The 18,664-nt window shown below is 46.4% G+C and overlaps 1 long non-coding RNA gene across 1 annotated transcript; it reads left to right on the top strand.

Annotated features, from left to right (window-relative positions):
• Positions 1-384: 384 nt before the first annotated feature.
• On the top strand, positions 385-18,228 carry LOC115664661 (uncharacterized). The gene is made up of 5 exons (XR_008815633.1): positions 385-960; positions 1,899-2,057; positions 16,355-16,458; positions 17,106-17,203; positions 18,031-18,228. It is a non-coding gene; the product is annotated as an uncharacterized LOC115664661 (long non-coding RNA).
• The last annotated feature ends 436 nt before the right edge of the window (positions 18,229-18,664 follow it).

Genomic DNA, 18,664 nt, shown 5'->3' with positions numbered 1-18,664 from the left:
CTTTGGCATCTACGGAGAATTAAAAACCAAATTTACTTGGAGCATGAGTTGTGCCCATGGATAACTGGTTAGCTGATTATTTTCTTTCTCCCTGTGGACTGTGGGTATGAAATAGAACAAAATCACAAGAAACACGGAGTTTACATAAATTATTCAGTAGAATGGAGACAAAAGCACAAGAAGCTGAACCACCCGCCTGGGTGGCGCTGCTGGAAAGGACACTCTTCCTCTCGCAAAAGGTTGGATGTTCGAATCCCGGGCGCTGCAGGGTGACTTAACCGGTTCACGTGTGTGGTGGCTAGCACGTGTCGCCCCCAGGGTTTACCTCCCGGCTGTCGGTCGTGCGGGGGTTCCCTGGGTTACCAAAAAAAAAAAAAAAAAAGCACAAGAAGCTGATTGTCAGTTCTGATTTCTGAGGCCTTCGCAACAGTTTACCGTTCTCTTTTTATGCTTATGTGCCATAGCGTTTATGGAGGAAATTGACCTAGAAGCTAAAGCTCCTGGAAGCTTCTTTGAATGTTTGAATGAAACCTAATTAATGAAAGATAAGCTTCTGAGGTACCAATGATAGGACACACTGATATGAGCAACATGTAGTTTCTCAAATTAGTTGTTTTTGCTTGAGTGTTGTTAGAGCCATATCAGTTCAATAGTTAGGTGCGATTCGCTTCTGAATTACAGGATGAGAATGTGGTAATAACCATTGCTTGGAATTTGTGACCAGTATATTATACAGGATCTGCAAGATCTTGATCACATAGCTTTGAGACATGCATTCATTCGATCCGTAGCTATGAGACATGCTGAATATTTCTATTGGTAGCAACTTGATGCTGATTTCCTCTTGAATTATTTCTGACTCTTATCCTCATGTTTTCTTCTCCTAACCAGTAACGAGACCTATTTGCTTTTCTTATATAAGGCAAAGCTTGCTTTGGAAAGCCTTGAAGTTCCAGTTGGGTAAGAAACTGATTTTCAGTAACTAGGTGCATTTCAGATATGTTACCTTATTTTCTAATTAAGATGATTAGTATTTTAGTCTAAATTAGTGAATGGTTTCCGATAATATATCTGAATAATTCTGTTAATAGTGGAATTTTGCATGCATAATTAGGCTGTAAAGGGTTTTGTTCGCATTATTCTTTCATAAGATATGACTAAGGCCAACAATAGCAATATTCTTGCTTTATTATGCACAACGTGTTGCGTTTTTCATTTACCATTGTGCTCTGTCTGGAGCCATATTATGTTCTTTATCTGCTTTTGTGAAGTTCCTAACATTGTTTTCTTAGGCTGTATGTTAGCTTGGCTTTGGTATTCTTACTTGGTATAAAAATGCATAGGGAGCATTGTATTGCCTTTTAAGATTTAATAACTAACTCTTTGGGCACATTTCTTCGTACAATGGCCACATGTACACAAATAGTTTAAGCCTGGTTTCTGGTAGAGATCATCTCCTATCTAATAGTCTATTGCTGTAATTATTTATAGTTTTATGGTGACAATACACTGCTATAAATGATTTTGTGGACGGTAATGAATAGCCTCTTGCCCTCTTTAAGTATCTTGTGGAGCATACTGAAAGAATAAAGGCACCTTGCTACCGGGTATATATAAAAATACTGTCAGAAAAGGTGGAGGTGGCTAATCCAGTAAGAAGCCTCTTTTTCCATGTGAGATTCTCAGCAACTTCAACCGAGCAAAAATTGTTGAGTTCATGTGGTATATGCCTTAATCTATCTTATATATTCTCTCAATTGGTTAACTTGAAGGAGAAAACATTCCTCGTGAAATGCATTTCCTAAATTTGTGCTAACCTACATTGTGAGAAACTATCTTTCTAGCAAAGCTCCTAAATTTGATGTGCTCGCTCTGTTTTTCTTCTTGCTCTTTCATAGGTAACAAGACATGCAGAGATGGAAGCTCTTGATGTCCCTCAGGAACAGTGGCAGATGGCTGGATTTTCAGCTACAGAAGTTGCAGGGAAGTTTTCAGCATGCTCCCTTTATGTGACATGTGAACCATGCATATGTGTGCAGCAGCATTATCGATCATTTGTCACGCCCCGAACCCCGACGGGCTCGCGACACTCCTTCCACGGTCGTATTGATCACGACGTCCCAGGACGCGTCGCCGACCCCAAACGAATCACCCAAAGTCATACGCAGGCGGAAGCGAAATTTAAACATCCCAAACAATAAATAATAACAACGGGGTAGAACAAACGCAAATCAATAAACACATAACATTAGCTTGAAATCACAAATATTCATACATTAGGCCCCTATGGTTAATATCCACCTTCGTCATAAAAAAGGAACAGGTGGCTGGGTAGACTACTGACTGCACAAAAAGGGACTCTACCAAAAAGGCTTCCAGGCCTAACACCTAAACATCCCTACCGCGCCCAATCCGAATCGGACCGCGAAGGCTCTAACTCCGTGTCCGAGTCGATCTCGATCGGCTCCTTCTCATGCTCGGACACCATAGGCTCCTCCTCGAGGTCGGGGTCGGGCTCGGGCTCGGGCTCGGGTTCAGGCTCTGGAACGGGTTCAGGTTCTAGCTTTGGAATGGGCGCAGGTTCTGGACCAGGGTTCTCCGGTGGACTATCGGGATTCGTCACCTCACCATCGGGGGTAAACTTGTCCCAGGGCTTCCAATTCACCGCACCCTCATTAGCATGCTCCAACTCCTCAAAACCCTGGATTGGCCCAGTAGTCACCAACCCGACCCGATGGGACCAAGCCAAATAGATATGGCGCTGCAGTTCCTCTAATCCCACGTCTACCCAAACAGTGGTGAGATGCCTAATGTACGTCTCGTCCGGGCTCAGTCCCGGATATTCGGTCTCCTCATGCACCATATGCATAGGAATCCCAAAACACCTAGGTAGCGACATACTCAAGGTCGGGGATCTAAAAATGTTTGCACTACAGCAATGAGAATAAATCTCAATAAGCAGACAATCTATAACCCACCTAGGCCAATGCGTACCCAGACATGTCTAACATGCAATCCACCAGCCAACACAATCAATTCCACACAACATACTTACCTCGCCTCGAACTACGTGCAACTCTGCATATTAGAATATCCGCCATAAAGTAATAGTAATTCAAGAACATAACATTGCCACTCAAACGCCATAACTACGTACATTCAATTAATTCAATCACACTCAATTCGCATTCGTGGCCTAGCAACTTTCTCACGACCTCCCAGGTCCTTTCACACTGCCCGCGTTAACACGCCTCAGGCTAGCCCTCAGATCAAGCCGGGCTCCGTCCCTCACTGGACCTTTCACACTTTCACACGACCCGCGTAAACACGCCTCAGGTCAGCCCTCCGATCAAGCCGGGCTCAGTCTCGCGTAACCACGTCTCAGGACATTTCTCTCGACCCGCGTAACCACGCCTCAGGTCATTTCTTGCCTTTCTAGCCACACCCGAGTAACCACGCCTCAGGTTGGCAGCCCTCCGATCAATCCGGGCTCAGTCCCGCATAACCACGCCTCAAGTCATTTCTCTCGATCCGCGTAACCACGCCTCAGGTCATTTCTTGCCTTTCTAACCACATCCGCGTAACCACGCCTCAGGACATTTCTCTCATGCACATGCACCACAACACAATTTACCAAGCTTTCACCAATGTCAATCTGACACACCATAACAGCCAATTTCAAGTCATGCTCCCCACATCGGCCCACCGATCCAACATTCAAGTCGGCACATTCAAATATTCCATTTCACCCACAAACGCCACGACAACTCGGTCATGTCACCCATCTCATTCAATCACTAAATTAGCCACACAATCACCATCACAATAATCCATAAATTGAGCACATTCAATTATACTAATCCTCGCCTAATTTAATCCGTAATCCAGTATTAAATCACACCATAAACAAGTCTAAAAATACCCATTATACTAAGTAGGATTTAGGAAGTCACTTACCTAGGTTCCAAGCCAAAGGGGACCAAGTAAGGATGGGCAAAATGACCGGTCGGATCGGCGTCGGGCTCAGCGCGGCGGTCGGCACAACGGTCGGCCACGGGCAAAATTCTCGACGTGGCCCAAGGCCACGGGCTTGGCGTTCGGCACGGTCCTCGGCACGGCCCTCGGACACGGGCAAAATTCTCAGCCGCGGCAGGGCACGGCGATGGGCACAGCGACGTGCACGACGGGCGACGGCTGGCAAGGCGACGGGCCACGACCGGGTGAGCGGCCAGGTGAGCAGGCCTTCGGCCACGATCGGGCGAGCGGCCAGGTGAGCAGACCTTCGGCCACGACTGGGGCAGCGGCTTGGCTGGGTGGCTGGGCGGACGGGGTCGCGGCGGGAGAGTAGCCGGCGCGCGGCTGGGTTGGCGAGCAAGCTGGCCGGCAAGGGAGTGGGGCGGGGAGCGGCCGGCGAGCTGCTGGACGAGCCGGCGATGATGGCGACAGCGAGCTGGGCGGCGAAGATGGTGGCTGAGGGGAGTTGGGCTGGTGGTGGTAGGAGTAGCGGCGGCGGCCGGAACGGCGGCGCGCGGCGACTGGACGAGGCGAAGCCGAGCAGGGAGGAAGAGGAGCTTGGGGAAGGAGAAACACGGGAAGGAAGGTCGGCGGCGAGAACGGCAGGGCCGGCGAGGATCACGGCGGAGTGAAGCGGACGGCGGCGACGGGCTTGGCTAGGCGAGCTGCTGGGCGACGACGAGCTTGGTCCGGCGAGCTACCAGGTGCGCGGACAAGCGAGCGGTGACTGTGTCCGGTGGCTGGGTGGCGGCGACTGCAGAGGCGGTGGCTGGTCGAGTGTGCGGCAGCGCAAGGCGGACGGCGAGGTGGTCAACGGTCGAGTGAGCGGAATGAAGCAGATGCAAAAGCTGAAGTAGTCACGGGCGAAGGAAAGAAAGAATAAGGGAAGAAGAAGAAATAAGAGAAAGAAGGAGAGAGAGAGAGAGAGGGGACGTTGAATGGGGCACAGTCGGAAAGGACGCGCAGGCAGGGGGAGGGGACGTCGCGCGTAGGGGAGGGGCGTGGCATAGAGGAGAGAGAGAGAGAGAGAGAGAGAGAGAGAGAAATATCTTAAATAATAATCGCGATCCAGCGGCCCACGTTCAAACCCAAAAACGATCCAATGGCCCACGAAAATCCGAATTTATTAATAGGAAAAAGGGCCAAAAGAAAATAACCCAAAACACACTACAAGGGAGGTCTACTAGCCCCAATCCGCACCCGGTCGAAATTTCACTTTCCACATATCCCGGGCAATATCGAGGCTGGCCACAATAATATCGACACCATCCAATTAAATTCGTCCCTGAACTCCGAGAAATTCGACACCAAAGTTGGGGCTCTAAATAACGGCCAAATTCGATCGAGTACGATTCTAGCGAAATCTCTAATTTGAAAATAATAACCCAAGAATGATCAGTTCCGGGCGAGATTTTATTATAAGCGCACTGACAAAATACACGTTTTATAAACCCCAAAAATGGGCCGAAATTCGGAATGTCACAACCCTTCCCCTCTTACAAAAATTTCGTCCTCGAAATTTACAATCCAACCCAACTATTCGAACATATGGGGGTATTGTTGTCGCATCAACTCTTCGCTTTCCCACGTCGCACATTCGGTTCCATGATGCTCCTAAATCACTTTGACCATCGAAATCGTCTTGTTCCGCAACACTCGTTCCATTTTGTCCTCGATTCTTACTGGCCTTTTCACGTACGACACTCTGTCGTCCACGTCTATTTCTTCATAATTTAGCACGTGGGTTGGATCCGGTTCATACTTCCTTAACATTGACACGTGGAATACATTATGCACTTGAGATAAATTAGGCGGTAGCGCGAGACGATAGGCCAAGGTGCCAATTCTCTCTACGATCTCGAATGGACCCACGTACCTCGGGCTCAACTTCCCTTTCTTACCAAACCGTGATAATCCTCTCATAGGCGATACTTTGAGGAAAACGTGGTCCCCCACTTGAAATTCCAAAGGCCTATGTCTCCGGTCTGCATAATTCTTTTGGCGGCTCTGAGCGGTCTTAAGCCTATTCCGAATCACCTTGACTGTTTCGATTGACTGCTGAACCAACTCGGGGCCCGTGATGCTCCTCTCACCCACTTCATCCCAACAAACCGGTGTTCTGCAAGCTCTGCCATATAGCGCTTCAAATGGCGCCATTCTGATACTCTGCTGGTAGCTATTGTTGTAGGCAAATTCAACCAAATGCAACTGTTCCTCCTAACTACTTTTAAAATCCAATACACACGCTCGTAGCATGTCTTCCAAAGTCTGAATCGTCCTTTCAGACTGGCCATCCGTCTGGGGATGATAGGCCGTGCTAAACTGTAGCTTCGTTCCTAATGCCGAATGAAGACTTTTCCAAAAAGCGGCAGTAAATTTAGGATCACGGTCTGAAGTGATTGTCACCGGCACTCCGTGCAGACGGACTATTTGTCGCACGTAAATCTCGGTATACCTTTCCAAGGCGAAGTCCTTTCACACTGGCAGAAAATGTGCTGATTTTGTCAATCGGTCGACTACCACCCAAATCGAATCATGACCCCTTTGACTTCTCGGTAATCCCATTACAAAGTCCATCGTGATGTGTTCCCATTTCCACTCGGGAATTTCCAATGGCTGCAACATTCCACCCGGCTTGCAATGTTGCGCCTTCACTTGCTGACATGTTAAACACTTGGCCACGTGCTTGGCTACATCCACTTTCATGTCGTTCCACCAGTAATGTTGTCGCAAGTTCTGATACATTTTCGTACTACCCGGGTGAATACTGTAATTGCTACGGTGCGCTTTAGATAAAATCTCTTCCTTCAGTTCCGCATCACTGGGTACACATAACTGTCCACGGAACTTCAGAATCCCATCCTCGGATACCTGAAAATCCGATTTCCTTTTTGTGACATCCATACCCAAAATCTTCTGAATCTCCGGGTCCGTAGATTGTAAAGCCTTAATCTTAGTCTGGATTTCCGGTTCAATCCTTAATGCTGTAATCAGACTCGAGACATAACTTACTTCAAACTTAAATTCCGAATCCCAAACTCCCTCTAACAGAGTCCACTCCTTGACCATCATATGCGCAATGCTCGATTTCCGACTCAGTGCATCCGCTACTTTATTAGCTTTTCCAGGGTGATACATAATATCGCAGTCATAGTCCTTAAGGAGTTCCATCCAACGACGCTGTCTCATGTTTAGTTCCTTCTGGGAGAACAAGTACCTTAAACTTTGATGGTCCGTATAAATCTGGAATTTCTCCCCACACAGGTAGTGTCTCTAAATCTTATGAGTGAAAATAATCGCGGCCAACTCCAAGTCATGCGTCGGATAATTCTGCTCATGAGGCTTTAATTGTCGCGATGCGTATGCCACTACTCTTCCGTGTTGCATTAGCACGCATCCCAATCCTCTTAACGACGCGTCACTGTAAATCTCATATCCTCTCGGACCTGACAGGATAGTCAACACTGGTGCGGTCGTCAACCTCTGTTTTAATTCTTGGAAGCTCCTTTCGTTCTTATCTGTCCATTCAAACCTCGTCTCCTTCTTTAATAACCGTGTCAACGGCGTCGCTAATGCCGAAAACCCTTCCACGAAGCGTCTATAATAACCTGCTAGACCCAAGAAGCTCCGAATCTCGGTTACTGTTGTCGGCCTCGGCCAATTCGTGACGGCTTCAATCTTTGTCGGGTCCACTGCAATTCCTTCTCCGGATATCACATGTCCTAAGAACGCCACTCGATGAAGCCAGAATTTGCACTTACTCAACTTAGCGTAGAGTGCATGTTCCCTTAAGGTCCGTAGAACCTTTTCCAAATGTACCTCATGCTCGGCGGAACTCTTTGAATACACCAGAATATCGTCTATGAACACGATCACAAACTGATCCAGAAATTCCTTGAATACCCGATTCATTAAGTCCATAAAGGCTGCAGGGGCGTTCGTCAGTCCAAACGGCATCACCGTGAACTCGCAGTGTCCATACCTCGTCCTAAATGCCGACTTCGGCACGTCCTCCTTCTTGATCCTCAATTGGTGATAGCCAGTCCTCAAATCGATCTTAGAAAACACTGACGCCCCTTGTAACTGATCAAACAGGTCATCAATCCTTGGCAACGGGTACTTATTCTTAATAGTCACCTGGTTCAGTTGTCTGTAGTCAATGCACAACCTCAATGATCCATCCTTTTTCCTCACGAATAACACTGGCGCTCCCTATGGAGACGCACTTGGGCGAATGAAGCCTTTATCCAATAACTCTTGCATTTGGACCTTCAATTCCTTCAATTCCGACAGTGACATCCTATAAGGTGCTTTCGAGATTGGTTCCGTCCCTGGGGCTAACTTGATCACGAACTCCACTTCTCGATCAGGTGGCAGTCCAGGCAATTCCTGAGGAAAGACATCGGGAAAATTGCACACCACGGCTATGTCTTCTAGCCTCGGCTTTCCAGCCATTGAATCAACTACATTTGCCAGAAATCCTTGGCACCCTTCATCCAGCAGCTTTGTTACCTCGAGCGACGAAATCCAAGGGATCGAGGTTCCTCCTCGGTTTCCCACAAACTCGAATCTAGGATGTTCAACCGGATTGAATTGGATCACCCTACTACTACAGTCCATAACAGCTCTCTGTTTGACTAGCCAGTCCATATCGACAATCACATCAAAGTCATGTATAGATAAAACCGCCAAATCTATCCTTCCTTCCTTATTGCCAATCACTATCTTACAATCGGGACATCCAAACGCAATTAGCACTTTATCATTCAGCGGAGTAGTCACACACAGCATAATGTCAAGCGGTTTTGGCTCAATCCCAGATAATTTAACGAACTACTCAGATATAAACAAATGCGACGCCCCCGGATCAAATAAAGCATATTCAGCATGATCATAGAGAGAGACCGTACTTGTGACCACGCCAGGCGCGTCCTCAGCTTCCTTCCTTGCCATTGCATACACCCATCCTTGGGCCGGCGGCCTATTCTGATTGGCCGGCTGGATAGCTCTAAACTGATTTCCATTCCGGGGCGGCGGCGGCAGTAGCGCAGGCGACCTAGCCTGTCCGTTATTGGGGCAGTCCCTCATCTGATGGCCCCTTCCACCACATATAAAACATGCTCCGCCCCTATTTGGGCAAGGTCCATTCCCATGTCTTCCTCCACACAGCCTACACGGGGCGTTCTGGTAACGGTTTGGCTTCCCGATATTCCTCCGAACGGGAGGGACAAAACGACTATTTCCCACCATGGGTCTTTTCCCAAATTGACGGTTGTCCCTAGCCGGGGCACACCACGATCCAGAAGCAGCAGCCCGTTCCATTTGATCTCGCTCAATTGCCTGAGCCCTTTCATAAATCTCATTATAGCCTCTCAAGTTCAATAAAATCATCTGACTGCGAAGGTCCGGCTTCAGCCCATCCCGAAACCTCCTAGCTTTGTCCACCGGGTCCTCCACCATCCTGGGGGCAAATTTGGATAGCCTTGCGAACTCGGCCTCATACTGATCTACCGACCTCTGACCCTGGCGAAGTTTCATGAATTCAGCCAATTTCTGTTCTCGGGCACTTTCCGGGAATACTTGCCGTTGAAGGTCTCGGTGAAGATGGTCCAGTTCGAAGCAGTACCAGCAGGGAATACTTGACCTCTGGTGGCCCTCCACCAATCACTTGCATTATTCTGAAGCTAGTAGACTGCTAGCGTTACCTTCTCTTCCTCAGTACACCCCAGCACCTCGAAGGCATTTTTTAGCTCTTCCACCCATCTTGGTGCAGCCTCAGAATCGCCTCTCCCATCAAACTTCGAGGGTTTCAACCTCAGAAACTGTTCGACTAGCTTGGACATTGGCCTGATTGCATTTACTTGCACTAGACCGGGATTTCCACCAATCACATTATTCCCCTGATTTCCATTATTCCCAATAATCTCGCTGGCAGCTGCAGCGGCGACAGTAGCGCTCCTTTCCCCCGTCTATCTACTCGATAATAATCCCGCTTCCTCAAGTGCCCTCCACATTTCATCCAACCTAGGATCCTCCACAACTCCAGCTTGCGGGGATACACGACCTCGACCTCGACCTCTACCTCGACCTCGATTGCTCATCTTACCAGTTCTCACAAATGCTCACCTGCTAAATTCCACGCAAGAATTAGAAACCTAGGCCAACTATACCAGTCTAAGCCCTAGGCAGTGAATCACCACACAATTCACTAAGCGGGCAGCCAATCACAACATCACTCAATCACAACCAACAGGGTTTGTGCACTTACCTCAAGTTCTGACGCACCTGCACCTCACATAATATTGTATAAAATCACTCAGCAACCACAATCACGCAGTCTGGGGTACGCATGGCATACGAGTCTCCCTAACTAGCTACCCCAAGGCTGCGTTTGGTCGATCGGATAAAAGCCAGGATAGGATATGTTTTATCCTATCCTGTGTTTAGTGGTGGTCTAGGATAGGATAAGGTCGGATATAGACCGGATATAGCCCGGATAAAAAAATCCGAAGGGGGGTGGGATAGATCTGGATAGGATTTCTAATGTCTATTTTTCTAGAAACCCTACTCTCCACTCGCCGTGATCTTCATCCCCACACCTTGTGCGCTTTCACAAAAAAAATTTCTCAGCTTTTTTTCCTTCACCGACTCCTCCAGACAAGTGAATAGAAAAAAAAAAAAATTTATCCTATCCGACTTTAAATCCGTAGTCCACCAAACAGTGGATAGGATATGAAGAAATCCTAGGATTTCTTATCCTATCCTATCCAGTCCTATCCTGTTTAGAAATCATGACGACCAAACGCAGCCCAAAGTCATCGCTCCTTATTACTCCAGGTTTCGACCAACTTGGATCGAGCTGACCTTGCTTTGATACCAAATCAACCGGGGTGTCACGCCCCGAACCCCGACAGGCTCGCGACACCCCTTCGACGGTGGTATTGATCGCGACGTCCCAGGACGCGTCGCCGACCCCAAACGAAACACCCAAAGTCGTACGCAGGCGGAAGCGAAATTTAAACATCCTAGACAATAAATAATGACAACGGGGTAGAACAAACGCAAATCAATAAACACATAACATTAGCTTGAAATCACAAATATTCATACATTAGGCCTCTATGGTTAATATCCACCTTCGTCATCAAAAAGGAACAGGTGGCCGGGTAGACTACTGACTGCACAAAAAGAGACTACCAAAAAGGTTTCAGGCCTAACACCTAAACATCCTTACTGCGCCCAATCCGAATCGGACCCCGAAGGCTCTGACTCCGTGTCCGAGTCGATCTCGATCGGCTCCTCCTCATGCTCGGACACCATAGACTCCTCCTCGGGCTCGGGCTCGGGTTCAAGCTCTGGAATGGGCTCAGGTTCTAGCTCTGGAACGGGCGCAGGTTCTGGACCAGGGTTCTCCGGTGGACTGTCGGGATCCGTCACCTCACCATCAGGGGTAAACTTGTCCCAGGGCTCCCAATTCACCGCACCCTCGTTAGCATGCTGCAACCTCTCAAAACCCCGGATTGGCCCAGTAGTCACCAACCCCACCAGATGGGACCAAGCCAAATAGGTATGGCGTTGCAGTTCCTCTAATCCCACGTCTACCCAAACAGTGGTGAGATGCCTAACGTACGTCTCATCCGGGCTCAGTCCCGGATATTTGGTCTTCTCATGCACCGTATGCATAGGAATCCCAAAACGCCTAGGTGGCGACATACTAAAGGTCGGGGATCTGAAAATGTTTGCACTACAGCAATGAGAATAAATCTCAATAAGCAGACAACTTATACCCCACCTAGGCCAATTCGTACCCAGACAAGTCTAACATGCAATCCACCAGCCAACACAATCAATTCCACACAACATACTTACCTCGCCTCGAACTACATGCCAACTCTGCATATTAGAATATCCACCATAAAGCAATAGTAATTCAAGAACATAACATTGCCACTCAAACGCCATAACTACGTACATTCAATCAATTCAATCACACTCAATTTGCATTCGTGGCCGAGCTACTTTCTCACGACCTCCCAGGTCCTTTCACACTGCCCGCGTTAACACGCCTCAGGCCAGCCCTCAAATCAAGCCGGGCTCCGTCCCTCATTGGACCTTTCACACTTTCACACGACCCGCGTAAACACGCCTCAGGTCAGCCCTCCGATCAAGCCGGGCTCAGTCACGCGTAACCACGCCTCAGGACATTTCTCTCGACCCGCGTAACCATGCCTCAGGTCATTTCTTGCCTTTCTAGCCACACCCGCGTAACCACGCCTCAGGTTGGCAGCCCTCCGATCAATCCAAGCTCAGTCGTACGTAACCACGCCTCAGGACATTTCTCTCATGCACATGCACCACAACACAATTTACCAAGCTTTCACCAATGTCAATCTGACACGCCATAACAGCCAATTTCAAGTCATGCTCCCTACATCGGCCCACCGATCCGACATTCAAGTCGGCACATTCAAATATTCCATTTCACCCACAAACGCCACGACAACTCGGTCATGTCACCTATCTCATTCAATCACTAAATTAGCTACACAATCACCACCACAATAATCCATAAATTGAGCACATTCAATTTTACTAATCCTCGCCTAATTTAATCCCTAATGCGATATTAAATCACACCCTAAACAAGTCTAAAAATACTCATTATACTAAGTAGGGTTTAGGAAGTCACTTACCTAGGTTCCAAGCCAAAGGGGACCAAGTAAGGATGGACAAAATGACCGGTCGGATCGGCGTCGGGCTCGGCGCGACGGTCGGCACAACGGTCGGCCACGGGCAAAATTCTTGGCGCGGCCCACGGCTACGGGCTCGGCGCTCGGCATGGTCCTCGGCATGGCCCTCGGCCACGGGCAAAATTCTCGGCCGCGGCAGGGCACGGCGACGGGCACAGCAACGGGCACGACGGGCGACGGCTGGCACGGCGACAAGCCACGGCCGGGCGAGCGCCCAGGTGAGCAGGCCTTTGGCCACGATCGGGGCAGCGGCTCGGCTGGGTGGGTGGGCGGACGGGGACGCGACGGGAGAGCAGCCAGCGCGCGGCCGGGCTGGCGAGCGAGCTGGCCGGCAAGCGAGCGGGGCGGGGAGCGGCCGACGAGCTGCTGGGTGAGCCGGTGACGACGGCGACGGCGAGCTAGGCTGCGAAGACGGTGGCTTAGGGGAGTTGGGCTGGTGGTGGTGGGAGCAGCGGCCGAAACGGCAGCGCACGGCGACTAGACGAAGCGAAGCCGGGCAGGGAGGAAGAAGAGCTTGGGGAAGGAGAAACACTAGAAGGAAGGTCGGCGGCGGGAACGGCAGGGTCGGCGAGGCTCGCGGCGGCGTGAAGCGGACTGCGGCGACGGGCTCGGCTAGGCGAGCTGCTGGGCGACGACGAGCTTGGTCCGGCGAGCTACCAGGTGTGCGGACAAGCGAGCGGCGACGGCGACGGCGTCCGGTGGCTGGGTGGCGGCGACTGCGGAGGCGGTGGCTGGTCGAGTGTGCGGCGGCGGAAGGCGGACGACGAGGTGGTCGGCGGTCGAGTGAGCGGAATGAAGCAGATGCAGAAGCTGAAGCAGTCGCGGGCGAAGGAAAGAAAGAAGAAGGGAAGAAGAAGAAAGAAGAGAAAGGAGGAGAGAGAGAGAGAGGGAGGGGACGTTGCATGTGGCAGAGACGGAGAGGACGCGCGGGCAGGGGGAGGGGACGTCGCGCGTAGGGTAGGGGCGCGGCAGAGAGAGAGAGAGAGAGAGAGAGAGAGAGAGAGAAAATATCTTAAGTAATAATCGCGATCCAACGGCCCACGTTCAAACCCAAAAACGATCCAACGGCCACGAAAATCCTAATTAATTAATAGGAAAAAGGGCAAAAAGAAAATAACCCAAAACACACTACGAGAGAGGTCTACTTGTCCAAATCCGCACCCGGTCGAAATTTCTCTTTCCACATATCCCGGGCAATATCGAGGCTGGCCACAATAATATCGACACCGTCCAATTAAATTCGTCCCGGAACTCCGAGAAATTCGATACCAAAGTTTGGGCTCTAAATAATGACCAAATTCGATCGAGTGCGATTCTAGCGAAATCTCTAATTTAAAAATAATAACCCAAGAGTGATCAGTTCCGGGCGAGATTTTATTATAAGCGCAGTAACGAAATACACGTTTTATAAATCCCAAAAATGGGCCGAAATTCGGAATGTCACATCATTGGTACATCTGTTGGTCATATTGAAATAAAACTGAACTTTCCTAAATTGGTTTATTCATAAATAATAAGATTTGCCTTGCCCCTTTTTAGGTATAAAGGAAGTATATTATGGCTGTGCAAATGATAAATTTTGGAGGCTTTGGCTCAATACTGGCGTTGCATTCAAGTAGCTCCAAGGCATGCATTTCTGAACTTGCTTTTGTTTCTGATTTCATAGCTACTTAGCTCCACTTTGTAATTGTGACATATAATGATTGACAACTAAAGCTTACTGGAGGTCTTCTTTATGTTGATTACTGATGGATGTGATTTTGTAGTGGTTCTGTTTGTTGTCACTATTTAAATATTGCAACACATAACCATGAAAATAAATGGAGGTTTATGGAACTAATTTTCCATCTTTTCTGTCTTTAAGTGGAGTTTCTGGAAGCGTCAAGAATTCAAGTATATATTAATTCTAGATTTCTCCGATTTGTTTCCTTTTTCTTGAATTCTTTGTGATTTTTTGGACATTTCTGTATTCTTTTCATATGCCCAAGAGGATGTATAGTTCTGGGAAGTGCTACAAGTTAAGCTAACATTAGTTTCTTCTTTCTTGTTCCCTTTCCCCCTTGTTTCTCACGTTTTCTCACTGCAGTGAGATTTTTTATGTCTTTAGTGTTGTCATGGTTAAATCTGGAAATCTGCAAAGAAATGTGATAATTTAATTATGAGTAAATTATGCTTTCTGATATGCCATGGGCAATGTACTTGATAAACAAACCTCTTTTTGTGTTTATTAGTTGTAGTTGTCTCTTCTTGCATACGTGAGAGCAGGTGCCTACTAAGTTGCGGTGTATGGCTTGTGTTTCTAGAATGATATTTCATCTATCTGACGCTGCTATGATCTAACATTTCATGTTTTCTAAGCTTGTTTAAAACTCGTCAATGTTTTACTCAAACTTTGTTGACACAAAAGTTAAAACGTTGAAACAGGATCTGTTTTATTGTGATTTACGCAGTACATGAAGTAGCTAATCTAGATTACGGACATTGCTTTTTCTATTCAAGTATTTTTTAAGGAACAACGGCTCAAGTACAGGGAGAAGAAGCAAGAGATGTACTAACGATGCATCTTAACAAAAAAATTAAGGAAAAGGAAATAAACCATGAAAACTCTTGACTTTTATAGACTGAAATTTATAGTTATGCTGCTCTTAATAATCTGACTACTAGTCAAAAGTAGTGTGGGAAACATGAACTAGCTCATTGCCTTTCTGAATACGACATCAAACAAGAGGACTCATCTTGCAGATAAAGGACTGCCTTGCTCAATTTCCTCCCTCTCGAGCTCAAAAACTAGCCCTAATTATTACATAGTTTCATGATAGAGTATGAGACTGTTGTTATAATGGTGAGCATGGTTCCTATACAATGTTTGGAAGACATAGTTGATTGAAACCCATCCGAGCCAATACTATTAGACAAATCATCCACAAATCTTCTCTCAATGAGATGCTGGTACCAACATTTCTATGAAGAGAAGTTGCCCATCTGAATTAAAAACCTCTAAGTTCACCCTGTTTACAGCATGTTAGTTGTTCTCCATGGACATTGGGTTTTATGTAGAAGAGAAAATATATAACGGCCCAAAGGCATTGTTCAAGTAAAAAATTTTAAGCCATAGTTACCCCAAACACAAATCTTTTTTTAGATTTGATCCAAGAATTTTGCTAAGGTCAATGCCGCTAATAGAGCCTAGTTACTGTCAATTGAATCAAATGGTACACTTTAGAGATAAATTGCTTGCATGAAGACCTATTTCCTAGAGTATAGGCATTTCTTAAAATTGATAATCTGAGGACTAAAATGTAAAATTCTTAAACAAAACATATTCTCCTATCAGCAAACTTGTTTTGGCTTAGATAGTACCTTCTTTTGCAAAGTGCTTTGTCAATTAGTCTGCTAAGTTATCTCTGCTACGATATTTGGACACGTTTTGCAATTGGAATCTGTTCCGGGTTCAAGCTGATGAACTAGGTAAAAAATGCAGAATCATCCGGAACACTGGCTGGTTTCCATAGAAATTTCATCTATGTTCCCCTTTCAAGTGTCTGCCTGATTGATGAATGTCTCCAACTTTTTTCTTGTTTCTCTTGCAGTAATGGGAATTCTGGATCAAAGGGTTTCAAATGTTGTGGAGGGATAATGGCATCAGAAGCGGTTTCTCTTCTGTGAGATTTTTATGAACAAGGAAACTATATTGGTGGGTACACTTTACCAGACTGACACTAAGTATAGTTTCTTGAGTGGAGCGTTTTTCAACCATATGCCCAGTAAAGAAAAGTTCTGAGTTTCAGATGGCCAGTCATTTTTTTTGGCCAATTTTCAGATGCTCTGCTTATCAAATATAGCTTTCCTCTAGACTAGGTATTCTTAGCCAGATTGCCATTTGAGAAATAGGACGTAAGGAAAAAGACGAAGTGCAGTATCTTCATAGTTGATAATCCATTGGTTAGACTCGTTGAGAGAAATATCTTCTTCCTGATCCCTATCGTGAATTACTAAACATATATGGTTCTTGGTCGAGCAATTCTCCAATTTGAGCTCTTTAGTTGCAAATATTGAAGAGACTGATCAGACCAGAACCTTTTCGTGCTTCTGAGATCATTAGAAAGCTTTGGAAACTCATTACATACAGAAAAGATGGTGTTGAAATAATTTGTCTACGCAATGATAAAATGAATTTGGTTTTCTTCTCTGTTCTATAGAACCCTGTAACATGAATATCATTCTTGTTCGCCAGTTTTCCCCTCCTTTTCCATTCATTTGCTGTTTACGACATTGTGGAATCTTTTGTTTGTTTGTTTGAGTATTATAGATATATGCCAAATGCTAATATTTTGATTTCAGCTCCAAAGCTTCACAGGCCACGGGTTACTTAGGCTTCTCATTTGACCTCTGTGCATTGATTCTTCCTGTTGAATCCTCTCGTGCCTTTGTACAACTAGGTAAGACCTTTCAACTTGTGATTCCTTGTGTTTCTGAGCATCATGTACATCATGTAAAGTTTGACGATGCACCTTTGCTGTGTATTGACTGATTATCAGTTCCTTGTGCATATAACAAGTGGGCTGCATTGTGTGACCTTTCTATATTATAACCTATTAACAATGGAATGACATTGATTAGTGCGCTGTGGCAATGTTTCTTGCTTTGGCAGTGTGATATGATGCTCATACTAAGATTGAGTATACATATGGCTTAGATTTCCTTGTATGATGGGAGTCAATAACAACATGGACAATATAAAGGTCTTCAAGATGAAGTTAGACAACATCCTCGCTCTTCATTCCTGATTCATGGTTTATTCTGATTTTACTGTTTATTGTTCTTATTCTTGTCGGTTAATCTCTTCATTTAACTATAACCCAAGTCAAACTTGCAGTTCAAGGTAGTTTCCATTCTTAAGTTAAGCTCATCGCAAAATAACTCAAACTATAGTGTCGTGACTCTTTGTATTCTACATGCAAAGAACAAATCTAGATGTGACATCATTGGTACTGGTTCTAGCACAATAAGATTCTCTCCCGTTTGCGTGTGATGTGGGAAACAGTTAATTCTTTTGTCACAAGATGTTAAAACATTTCGTATCCATAGTTTGGTCAAACAGCCCTTTTAATATAGAGATCCATGTGAATGTTGCTAACGATGATTAGCATTCTATTTTGTGGTAAGAAGATGTAGTTAAATATCTAGCATTCCATGAAGTGGCTTTAAAGATTCTGTGCACTCTGACTGACAATGCATGTGCCATTTACTACTTTTCCAATCACAGAATTTCCGCAAGGGGCTTGAGAGAAGAAGCTCGATTCTTGTCCAGATCAGTTTTTGCCCGGATGGTCATGTGTTCATTGAGGATTGCAGCTACAGTCACAAGTTCATTCCGTGCTTTAACTTGATTATTAAATTGTTAAAATAATTTACGGCATAACCCCTTGTAGGCATCACTTTTCTGATGCTAATTTTTGTCATCAAAATTTGTCACGCCCCGAACCCCATCGAGCTCGCGACATCCCGCTCCGGTCGAATTATTGCGACGTCCCAGGAACATCGCCGACCCAACCCAAACATCAGAAACACATGTGGAAGCGAATATAAAACCCCTAACTATAAAGACGACGATGGGGCAGATCAACAGGACAATCAAATAACAACAACATTCATTTATATACAATGCCAAAGCATTATCCATACAAACATCATATTATACACGAGCTTAGCAAACAAGCATTCACCACCACCGACATAACAAAAAGGATCAGGTGGCTTGGTTAACCTAGCTTCACTATAGGACGACCTATTCCGTGCAACCCCTAAAATACCCTAGGGAAACCTACTGGTCGCCCTCTTCCCTTCTGCTCCTGCGTCTTCTGGCTCAAGCCCCCGGAGGATCATCTGCAGCTCCACTG

This window comes from Syzygium oleosum, unplaced genomic scaffold (genome assembly GCF_021117445.2).
Source record: "Syzygium oleosum isolate NSW1041296 unplaced genomic scaffold, Sole_v2.1 Sole_v2.56, whole genome shotgun sequence".
Taxonomy (NCBI): domain Eukaryota; kingdom Viridiplantae; phylum Streptophyta; class Magnoliopsida; order Myrtales; family Myrtaceae; genus Syzygium; species Syzygium oleosum.
Note: the sequence above shows the minus strand (reverse complement) of the source record. Positions and strands in the feature narration are given on the sequence as shown.